The 12,210-nt window shown below is 40.3% G+C and overlaps 1 protein-coding gene across 4 annotated transcripts in view; it reads right to left on the bottom strand.

Moving 5' to 3' along the window:
• Positions 1-12,210, bottom strand: part of CTIF (cap binding complex dependent translation initiation factor) — a 509,051-nt gene that overhangs the window by 451,565 nt on the left and 45,276 nt on the right. The gene's annotated exons all lie outside the window — the stretch shown is intronic.

Genomic DNA, 12,210 nt, shown 5'->3' on the forward strand with positions numbered 1-12,210 from the left:
GAATTCTTAGGAATAGGAAACCAAGTAGCATAAAATAAAATGATTTCATTCATTCATTTAATCCTCTACTAAAGCCCTACTCAGATACGTGAAGTTGACGCTGAATCTTTAAAGACTATTTAACGAAACACGAACTCTGGAAGGTCTTACCACTTTGGAGAGACTTCAAGTACAGATGCGGCACTGACTCAAGCAAGTATGGACAGTGTGTTTTGTTTAAGGATCAGAGTGACTCATTAGAGGGACACATAAACTCATAAACACCACTCACTGGCTACATCCTTGAAGTATGAAAGTATAAAAGATATATATGTGTATGTGTATGGAGCAGAAGGGAGGGAGGGAGGAAAGGAAGATGGGAAGGAGGGGGAAAGAGAGATTATAAAGAGAGACAGAGAATGAACAAGTACCTAATTGTTAATAAAACACACTGTAGGTGCTATGAGACAACACAAGAATCATTAAGATAATCATGAAGCTTATACACAAAGGTGAATAAAACATAGGCAGGAATAACTGAGGTGAAGCAAGGTTGCTAGGAATGAGTTATAAAGTACTTTACCAGCTCAAGGGAGGGAGAGATGCTTTCTAGTTGAGTAGGGGAGAGGCAAGACTCAGACAAGTCTTCGTGGAGAAATTAGATGAGTGGGAGTAGTCCAATATGGATGGAATATAGGATATATGCAGAGTAATAGTGAAAGACAAGACTAGAAAGATAACTTGAGGCCACATCTAGGAAGACCTACAAAATCACAACCCAAGACCTACAAAACCAAAAAACCCAAGGAGTCTCAAGTTTGGTGGGAAATAATGTTCCCAAAATATTTTAACAAAAGAAGTGACATTTTCAGAGCTGCATCTTTCCCAATTAGCAGAACTAGCACTAGCAGGCAGAAGTCAAAGGAGGTCATCTAATCCAACCATCTTATTTTACATATATGGAAACTCAGGTCAAGAGAGGGAAAATTACTTTTCTATGCTTATTCAGATAGAAAGTAGCAGAGCGGGGCAGCTAGATGGCGCAGTGGTTAAAGCACCGGCCCTGAATTCAGGAGTACCTGAGTTCAAATCCGGCCTCAGACACTTGACACTTACTAGCTGTGTGACCATGGGCAAGTCACTTAACCCCCATTGCCTTAAAAAAAAAAAGAAAAAGAAAAAAGAAAAAGAAAGTAGCAGAGCTGAGATATGAAACAAGGCCCTCCGAGTCTAGATCCAATATTCTTTAACATACCAGACTATTTTTCATCAATAGAGAAGCTAAGTGGCAGAGTAGATGGAGTGCCAGGTCTGGAGTGAGGAAGACTCATCTTCCTGAGTTCAAATGTGGTCCTAGACATTTTAGTAGCTATCTGACCCTGGGCAAGTGATTTCATCCTGTTGGCCTCAGTTTCCTCTTCTGTAAAATGAGCTGGAGAAGGAAATAGCAAACCACTCTAGTATCTTTGCCAAGAAAACCCCAATGGGGTCCAACTGAAACAACTGAACAAGAATCTCTTGTTGATTGGAAGAGGGAGAGACAGGACAGAGGGAGAAAGGTTGATGACCATTATAATGGTCTAAGCAAGAGGCACTTTAGGTCTAAAGTAGGGTGGTAGCTATGGAAACAAAAAAGGAATGGATGGCTGCAAAAGATATCATGGAGGAAGAATAGACAAGACTTGACAATTGATAAGGGTGGGGGAGAATCAAAGATTAGTAGGGGGTTTTGCACCAGGATCCCTAAGAATATGGTGCTATCATTAGCAGAAATAAGAAAACTGGAAGGAAAAAGAGTTTTTCAGAGGAAGATAATGAATCCAGTTTTGAACAAAATAAATTTTATGGTGCTGGTTAAGATGTACAGGTAAAGATGTCATTCCCATGCTCAAAAATCTCTGATGGCTCCCTATTCCTCCTAGGATAACATGTATACTCTTCTGCCCAGCACTTTAAAACCCTGCAGAATCTGGGTACACCCTACATTTTCATTAATATCAGCCCACATAGCCTGCCTCTTAGCTCCTCTTCCTACATGGCATCCCCACTTCCATCTGGATGGCATCTGTCCCCCATGCCTGGGATGCACTCTCTCTTCGAATCCACCTTTTAGACTACTTCATTTCCTTTGAAGATCAGCAAAAGTGCCCCCCTCCAGAAGACAATTCTCCTGGCCATTACCCCCCTCCAATTACTAGTGCCCCTCCTTTCAAATTACAGTGATGTCCCTTTGTACATATTTTGCATTTACTTATGTCTGATCTGATATGTAAGTTCTGGGAGGAGAGCAACTGGGTTTTGGATTTGTTTGTTTGTTTGTGGGGGGTGTTTTTTTCTTTGTGTCTACCCAGGTCTAGCACAGTGCCTAGCACATAGTAGGTACCTAATAAATGTTTACTGACTGAATCAATCAAATGAGCAATTGAGATGCCCATGAGGCAATTATAGATGTAGGACTACAGCTCCAGGGAAAGGTCAGGCCTGGAAAAGCAGATAAGGCAATCAATCAAATATTTATTAAGCACCTACTATGTGCTAGGCACCTGCTAAGTGCTGGAGACACAAAGACAAAAAAGTCCTTGCCTTGAAGGAGTAAGCATTCTATCAGAAGAGTACCCTCCCCATGTTTCCAACCCTACCCCCCCCACACACACACATACACACATGCATAACTACAGGTATATTCAAAATGATTGGGAGAGGCCACTATCAATTGGAGGTGGGGAAGCCATGTGAGTGAATGAGATCAGCAAGGAAAAGAGTATAGACCAGGTAGATCACTAGGAAAAATCTAAGGGTCAGGAAAAGGAGCCAAGGAAAGAAAGAGAAGCCTGATCATCAAGGTAAAAGGAGAATCAGATCAGTACAGTATCACAGAAACTAAGGGAAGAGAAAGTTTCGAGGAGAAAGTGGAAACATCGTTTTTAAAACATTAATGTTGCTTCTTTAAAAGGCAGACAAATGAAGTCTGTTTAAAATGCCAGCTGCTTTCCTAACACAGTAATCTCTCCTGCATTGAGGAGCTGAGGTGAGAAGTGTCCCAGAGATCTGGAAAATCTGTGTGAATTTTTCTAGCCCTTCCTTCCAACCAGAGAATAAGTCTGAATTGTTATAGCATTAAAAGATAAACTATGTGGATTTAAAAAAAATGCTAGCTACCTGGAGAAGCTGCTATGTACTTTTTGTCAGGTATTAGGTAATGCCCTCTCCCTCTCTTTTTTCCCCCCTGCAGAAATCTGCAGAACCCAGGAACCATAGAACAGAATTTACAAAGGGGGAAAGCTCCTGGCATAAATAGGAACACGTTTAGTTTTTTTGTTTGTTTTTTGGTGAGGCAATTGGGGTTATTGGGGTTAAGTGACTTTCCCAGGGTCACACAGCTAGTAAGTGCCAGATTTGAACTCAGGTCCTCCTGAATCTAGGGCTGGTGCTCTATTCACTTTGCCACCTAGCTACCCCACGTTTAGTTTTAAAACTGCAGAATAATAAAGGCCACGGGTTGGATAGGTATGTGTAAATCATGTACAAATGTGAAAACAGTTGTTCGGATACAGCACAGGCCTTCCCTTCTGAAGATGCTATATACATTTATGGCTAACAAGTCTTGCTTTGAGTTGATCTGTGTCTGAGTTGGCTTTGAACCATTTTGTAAAACCTGAGTGTAAGAGGCCCTGTCATTTGGGATTGTAATAAGACAGCATTTTAACAAAGTCCTTGTGCCTATTTAAAAATGTGACATCTTAAGTTGCAGGGATGACAGAAGTGATCTGCTAATGGCGCTGGAAGGCATATGGGCAGCCACCTTACATTCCTGTTCACCAACAATTTTTTTTCCTATGACAACAGAAAAAGTAACTTCTGCAGACGTGAAGGTTAATTGAGTCCTGTGGCTGCAACAAGATCCTGCTGGCTGAGAGAATCCACTGGCTGGGTACCAGAAAGATTTAAGATGTCGTAGAGAAGTTGGAAGCAAGATGTAAAGTTTCACACAGCCTGGTGTGCAGACTCAGGCTTACATTTATGAGTGCTTGGGAAGGTTTAACAGATAGAATCTGTGCCCCCTGAGAAAAACCAAGTGATGCTTTTAGTGGAAGCTGCTTTTTGGCCTAGCATGATTGGAACAGGAAATGCTGAGTGCAGACCTGTTCCAGGTGATATGACAGCCTAAATCTAATCCGCCCTCACAGAACCAGGTAACCAGAGGCTTCCTCCCATCATGTCCAGAGACATCACTATTCCCCACAGTAGCCCATGAACTAGGTAAGCCCGTAAGCCCACCTCAAGGAGATTCTTACTTTCCTCTAAGCAGTTTGTGTCCTTTTTCAAGTTCCCAATTAAAAAATACTCCCATATTCTTCTTCTCTCTTCACACTCTGGCATTTTCTCCCACTAGGGTATCAGTTCCTTATAAGTGAGGGCTACTATGTCTTCTGCCTCTTCCAAATTCCCTTCAGGTGAGTAACAGGGCTGGGCACATAGCCAGGATGAATGAATGGGAAGTCAGCCTCAAACGTCTCTTGCCCCTCTTCCACTGTACGCTATCATAAAGCTTTCAGGAGCCTTACTTGTTTGTGAACAAACTACCATACTGGTTAAATCTATGCCTCTTAAAGTCTTTCTATTTCCTTGCAATCATAGAAACCTGTATTCTTCCCTCCTCAAGATTCTGTCCTCTAGCCAATATCTCTAGCACTAGCTATACTTTCACTGAAGCCCCCCCCCAAAGGGGCAGCAGGAGTCAGTGAAGAGTCAGTCAACAAGCATTTATAGAGAGCCTACTATGTGCCAGGTGCTGTGCTAATCACTGGGGTTATTATAAAGAAAAGCAAAAAGACAGTCCCTGGTCTCAAGGAGCTCACAGTCTAATGGGGGAGAAAACACACTACAACTATGTACAAAGGGAGATACACACAGGATAAGTTGGCTTAGGAACACTTTTTTTTTTTTTTAAGCGAGGCAATTGGGGTTAAGTGACTTGCCCAGGGTCACACAGCTAGTAAGTGTCAAGTGTCTGAGGCCGGATTTGAACTCAGGTACTCCGGACTCCAGGGCTGGTGCTCTATCCACTGTGCCACCTAGCTGCCCCTCCCCATGCCTTCATACAGGCTATCCCTTATACCTATAATGCATTCCCTTCTCACGGATGCCTGGCTTTTTTCAAGGCTAAGGGCAGGTACCATCTCCTCCTGAAAGCCTATCCTGATCCTCCACCTGCCCCTGCTAACAACCCGTGCCTAGTTACCAGAAGTTCTATTTTGTACATATGCTTTACTAACGTGTCTGCCTACTTCCTGTTTCTCTCCAATCAAACTTAAGTTCTTTGAAGGAACTTTAAATAGCCTCAGTACCTAGCACATTAGGCACTTTATAAATGCTTGTACGTGAATGAATTTTGAGTAGTGTGATCTCCTGGGGAAATTATTTGATACTACCAGAAGACTTGGGTTCTCAAGCTTCTAGCCCTAGGTAAGCATCTGACTTTGGGCAATTCGCTCACCCATTTGACAGGGGCCTCAGAAAACATCTTGTCCAGCTCCTACCCAGATCATTATAATATACCCATCATTGTCTCCTTGGATATCAACCAAGTTTCCATCATATCAACTCAAGTTCCATACTAAGAACACGTGCAGGGGGCGGCTAGGTGGCGCAGTGGATAAAGCACCGGCCCTGGATTCAGGAGTACCTGAGTTCAGATCCGGCCTCAGACACTTGACACGTACTAGCTGTGTGACCCTGGGCAAGTCACTTAACCCCCATTGCCCCGTAAAAAAAAAAAAAAAAAAAAAAAGAACACGTGCAGACACGGAAAAAGAGTTGAGGAATCTGGCCTTGGGCAATCGAAGGGATAGGTGGTAGGTGTTTTCTTGTTACTGCTAGAAAGTATTGCCCACCAGATATACCAGGGACATCTCAAACTCAAGATGTTCAAAACAGAACTTATTTTCTCTCTCCCAAAATTCACTCTCATTTCAATCTTCCCTATTTCTGTCGAAAGCATCACCACCATTCTTTCAGTCTCTCAGGCTTGTAACCTTGGAATTATTCTCACCTTCTAACCCTCTCTTACTTGACATATCTAATTTTTTTTTCTTTCTTTTTTTTTTTTTTGCAGGGCAATTAGGGTTAAGTGACTTGCCCAGGGTCACACAGCTAGTAAGTGTCAAGTGTCTGAGGCCGGATTTGAACTCAGGTACTCCTGAATCCAGGGCTGGTGCTTTACCACTGCGCCATCTAGCTGCCCCGACATATCTAATTAATCGTCAAATATTGCCCTTTCTACCTCCACAACATTTCTTAAACCCCTTCTCTCTAATCACAGTTACCACCTTAGTTTAGGGCATTATCTCTCACCTAGATCATTTCAGTAGTCTCCTAATAAGTATCCCAGACTCAAGGGTCTCCTCCATTTCAGTCCATCCTCCATGATCCTATCAATATGCCCTTTCTTAAGCTCAGATCTAACCACAGCACTCTCTTATACTCAATAAACTCCAGTATTGCCTCTAGAAGAAAATATAGACTTCTTTGTTTAGTTTTTAAAGCCTTTTACAACCTGACCCCAATCTCTTTCCAACCTTATTGTACATTCCTCTCCTTCCTGCACTCTGCAATCCAGCCAAACTAGCCTTCCCTGTTTCTCACACCCGACATCCATGCCTTTGTAGCCACCATCTGCCACGTCTGGAATTCCTTCTCTCCTCACATCCACTTCAAAGGATCTTTCTCCTCCTTTGAGATGCAGCTCAAGAACCACCATCAATAAGAAGTCTATCTGGATCCCATCAACTTCCTGTGGCTTCCCTCTCAAACTATGTTGTGCTTAACTATTTTGTATTTATTAGTGATTATTCTCTGTAGATTTATTTTGAATATACTTAGATATTTATGTATTGTCTCACTGCGTACAACATGCATTTCTTGTAAGTAGAGACTGTTTTATTTATTTAATTCGTATCTTCATCATCTAACACAGTGCCTGGCATAGAGCAGGTGCGCAAGTGCATTCGCACGCGCGCGCGCGCACGTGCACACACACACACACACACACAAAATGTCTGTTGATTGATTACTTATCCAATGAAGTGGAAAGGGATCTAAATGGTAGTGGTTCTCTAGCTCTAGAAGGTTCTCACCCTTTACCCCTAATTTTTTTTTTTTTTTTGGTGGGGCAATGAGGGTTACGTGATTTGCCTGGGTCACACAGCTAGTAAGTGTCAAGTGTCTGAGGCTGGATTTGAACTAAGGTCCTCCTGAATCTAGGGCCGGTGCTTTATCCACTGTACCACCTAATTGCCCCCTACCCCTAATTCTTTACCTCACTCAAGGGAAAATACAATAGCTCTTGGGATTAAAACTGATCCTGTATAATTTTCTTATTGATCCTATTTACAATTCATTGATTTTGCCTGTAATTGTCTATGTCACGGTTCTTGCCAGCTATTGACCCTTTTTATTCTCAGGTTTTGTGCCTTGTGAATAAAATATCATCTTGCTGGGAAAAGTGTGCCTCAGTTTGATTTTTATTAAATTTCACTTACCACACTCTGAAGACAAGAATTTGAACCCTTCAGAAGAGAAGCTTTATATACAAATATTAGGGGTTATTATAGCAATTGTTTGTCAGAAGGCAGATTAGAAACTGAGGAAAATCAATCCAGTTTGTATTTAAATTTATTCCAGAAGAGAGAAAGAACAGAGTTCCAGAAACCAAGCAAGTAAAAACATAGCAGCGACTAGCTGGAAGAGTGACTAGAGTGATAGACTTAGAGTCAGAAAGATGTGAGTGCAAATACTACATGATTGTGAGACAATTCCACTTACTAAATGTATGACCCTGAGAAGTAAATTTACCACTAGGCTCAGTTTCTTTGTCTGTAAAATGGGGAGAATAATAGCTTCTATCTAACAGGATTGTTGTGACAATCTACCTGGTAGGATTGTTGTAAAATCCAATCAGATAACATGTGCAAGTGTTTTGAAAACTTTAAGGCACTATATAAATGTTAGCTATTATTATTGTGTATCCATAATAACATGAACACTGTGTATACTACTTTACAGTTTTCAAAGCACTTGTATATAGATAAATTATCAAGATTATATTCATGGTATAGATAATATCGATTATTATAGATTTTTATATAGTTGGGAGTACCTGAGTTCAAATCCGGCCTCAGACACTTAACACTTACTAGCTGTGTGACCCTGGGCAAGTCACTTAACCCCCCAATTGCCTCACTAAAAAAATAAATAAATAAATAAAAATAAAAATAAAATGAGAGATGTAAAAGCTTGTTGGCAGCTAGATTGGCTCAGTGGATTCAGGAAGACCTAAGTTCAAATCTGACCTCAGATACTTACTGGTTGCATGACCCTTAGCCAGTCACTTAATCTTTGCCTGGCTCAATTTCCTCTACTGTAAAATGGGAATCTACCTCATGAGCCTGCAGTGAGGATCAGATGAGATATGTGTAAAACACTCAGCATTGTGCCAAGGACATAGCAGGCACTTAACATATCCTTGTTCCCTTCCCTTCAACAAGGTTGAAATGATTTGCCAGAGGTCACACAGATGTTAGATGGCAGCTAGGACTATAATCTTTGACTTTTGAGTCAAGTGTTTTACACTGTATCTTAGGGCACCAGTTTCATTAGTCATAGGAAATAGAAATAGCACAACCATCTCTTTTTCAAATACAGCTGTAATTGGGATGCTCTTAGGTTCACCCTAATAATAGGATATCCACCTGATAAAGAAATTTCCATTCAGTATATGATAAACTCAAAGATCCAAGCTTTTGGAACAGAAACTCATTATTTGACAAAAACTGCTGGGAGAACTGGGAAACAGTATGGCAGAAACTAGGTATAGACCAACATCTCACACAATATACTAAAATAAGGTCAAAATGGGTGCATGATTTACACATAAAGGATGATACCATAAGCAAATTAAGAGAGTATAGAATCATTTATCTGTCACACAAATATGTCTGATAAAGGCCTCATTTCTCAATAATATAGAGAACTTAGTCAAATTTATAAAAATACAAGTCATTCCCCAATAGATAAATGATCAAAGGATATGAATAGGCACTTTTCAGACAAAGAAATCAAAGCTATCTATAATCAGATGAAAAAATGCTCTAGATCACTACTAATCAGAGAAATGCAATTAAAACAACTCTAAAGTGTCACACCTATCAGAATGGTAAATATAACAAAAACGGAAAATATTGGTTGTTGGAGGGATTGTGGGAAAACTGGGGCGCTAATCCATGGTTGGTGGAGTTGTGAAAAGATCCAACCATTCTGGAGAGCAATTTGGAACTATGCCCAAAGGGCTCTAGAACTGTGATCCAGCAATACCACAGCTAGGTTTACATCCCAAAGACATTCCCAAAAAGAGAAAAAGACCTATTTGTACAAAAATATTTCTAGCAGCTCTTTTTATGGTGGCTAGGAATTGGAAATCAAAGGAATGCCCATCAACTGGGGAATGGCTAAACAAGCTGTGATATATGATGGTGATGGAATATTATTATGCTATAAGAAATTATAAGCAGGATGATTTCAGAAAGGCCTGGAAAGACTTGCATGAACTGATGTATAGTGAAGGGAACCAAGAGAACACTGTGCACAGAGACAGCAATATTGTTTGATGAAGAACTGTGAATGACTTGACTATTCTCAACAATACAATGATCCAAGATAATCCCAAAGGACTACTGATGAAACATTATCCACCTCCAAAGAAAGAATTGATATTGATCGAACATAGACTGAAGCATGCTATTTTTCACTTTCTTTCATTTTTTCTTTTACTCAAGTTTTCTTATACAAAATTAGTAATATGGTAATATTTTACATAATCATACATATATAACCCATATCTGATTGCTTACTGCTTCAGAGAGTGGAGAAGGGAGGGAGGGAAGGAGGGATAAAAATTGGAACCCCAAAACTATAAGTAAAGAAGTTTATTATTTAAAAAAAAAGAAATTTCCATTCAAACTAAGAATGGCTGAATAAATCATTGTATATGAAAGTAATGGAATATTACTCTACCAAAAGAAATGATAAAAAGTGTATTTTTAGAGAAACCAGGAAAGACTTGTATGATCTGATAGAGAGTGAAAGGAGCAGAATCAAAAGAACAATTTACACCCTACCAAAAACACGGTAAAGAAAAATAAATTTAGAAGACTTAAGAACTCTGATGGATGCAACATTCAACCATGATTCCAGAAGACCAATGAGGAATCATGCTACCTAACACCTAAACATAGACTCAGAATGAAGAATGATACTTTTGGGGTGGGGAATTGGCCAATACGGAAATTTGTTTTGCCTAACTGTACATATTTGTTACAAGGGTTTGTTTTTTCTGCTGTTTTTTTTTAATGGGTAGAGAGGTTAAGATTTTTGTCAACTGAAAAACATTAATTTTTAAAATTTGTTACTACATTGTAACATGTGTATATGTATATATTCATGTGTATGTGTGTACATATGTCTGATATATGTAGTTCTTTAGAAACACTGTGTGTATAAGGCAGAAGTTCATAGTTTCTTGTAGTCCTCTTCCCCTTTCTTATTCAAATCCTGAAATGTTGATGATCGTTGACAATTGTTGAACCATTAAAAAAAATTTATTTTTTTAAAACGATTCCCTTTATAGCAGCATATGATCTATCAGATGGTCACGTTGAACCCAGAGCTCTGTAGAGAACAGCACTGACACTTGTGTGAAGGCTGCTACATAATCCAAGAACCGCCAGGGAGTTTAAAGTGAAGGACAAGGAGTCCATCCAAACTTCACACTAGAAGTAAATAACAAATCCACCAGTTGATGTGATAATTGGGGATCTGAATGAGCCCTTCTCAGCCATCTCAGGCCTTCTGCCAAAGTCACTGCCCTGGAGTGTCAAGCCATTGCCCAGTGAGCAAGCATATCCAGGACAGAGCTGGAGCTGAGGAACTCCCAGTGAAGCCAAGGGCCAACTCACCCCACCATCAGACCTCTGCTCCACATGGACCCCCTTGTGATGTGGAGGGCGTGGCCTGGGAGCAGGATCTCTCCCTAATTTCATGCATAGTTTGTTGTCTCACTGCTGACACTCAATTATCTGATGCCTCCAATTATGAGATACCAGCTTCAGGGAGACTTAGGATAAGTTGAGGATGCATAAAATACCCAACAACAATGTTGATTATCATCATCGGATAATTCTAATGAATTGATAGTAAAGCATAGGGACAGAATGTTAGCAGGCAGAAAAATATACTGGACTTGACTCTAGGAGTCAAGTCTGCTACTTAGCATTTGTGTAACCCTGGGCAAGCTATGTCACCTTTCAAGGCCTCCATTTCTTCATTTATTCAAGAAGTACCTACAAAATTTTTGAATTAGATAGTTTAAAAAGTCATAGATTTAGACCTAGAAGTGATCTTGGAAACGACCTATTCTAAGCATTTTTTGTTTGTTTGTTTTGGTGAGGCAATTGGGGTTAAGTGACTTGCCCAGGGTCACACAGCTAGTAAGTGTTAAGTGTCTGAGGCTGGATTTGAACTCAGGTCCTCCTGACTCCAGGCCCGGTGCTCTATCCACTGCGCCACCTAGCCACCCCTATTCTAAGCATTTTAAAGGAGCTTCTTAAATAAGTGAACAAATTGTGACCCAGAAAGGAGGAAGTAATGTCCTAACTCACACGGCTCACCACATATATGACCTTTGGTAAATCACTTCACTTCCCCAGAGCCTCATTTATAAAATTGAAAGTTTGACAAACTTTGAAAGACTTAGTAACTCTGATCAATTCCATGACCAACTACAGTTCCATCAGACTAATGATGATACAGTCTATGTACCTCCTAATAGAGGAGGGAGGGGCTCAAACTGCAGACTGAGACATATTTTTGGACATGGCCAATGTGGGAACTTGTTTTGTTTGACTGTGCCGCTTTGTTTCAAGTTTTTTGTTGTTGTTTTCATGATGGGAGGGAGGAGGGAAAGAAAATAATTTTTTGTTAATAAATAAAATAAAATGACGGGATGACAGCCATAGTTCCCTCCTAGCGATCCAATGATATTATTAGACCCCAGTACACCCAATTCTCACTCCAGACTCCCAACCTCTTTGTTACAGAACTTCCATTGAAATCCAAACTTTTATCTTCTCCAAAGGAAGTAAAGCCCCTAACCAGTATCACTTTTATCTGAGTCTT

The sequence above is a fragment of the Dromiciops gliroides genome, chromosome 1 (assembly GCF_019393635.1).
Source record: "Dromiciops gliroides isolate mDroGli1 chromosome 1, mDroGli1.pri, whole genome shotgun sequence".
Taxonomy (NCBI): Eukaryota; Metazoa; Chordata; class Mammalia; order Microbiotheria; family Microbiotheriidae; genus Dromiciops; species Dromiciops gliroides.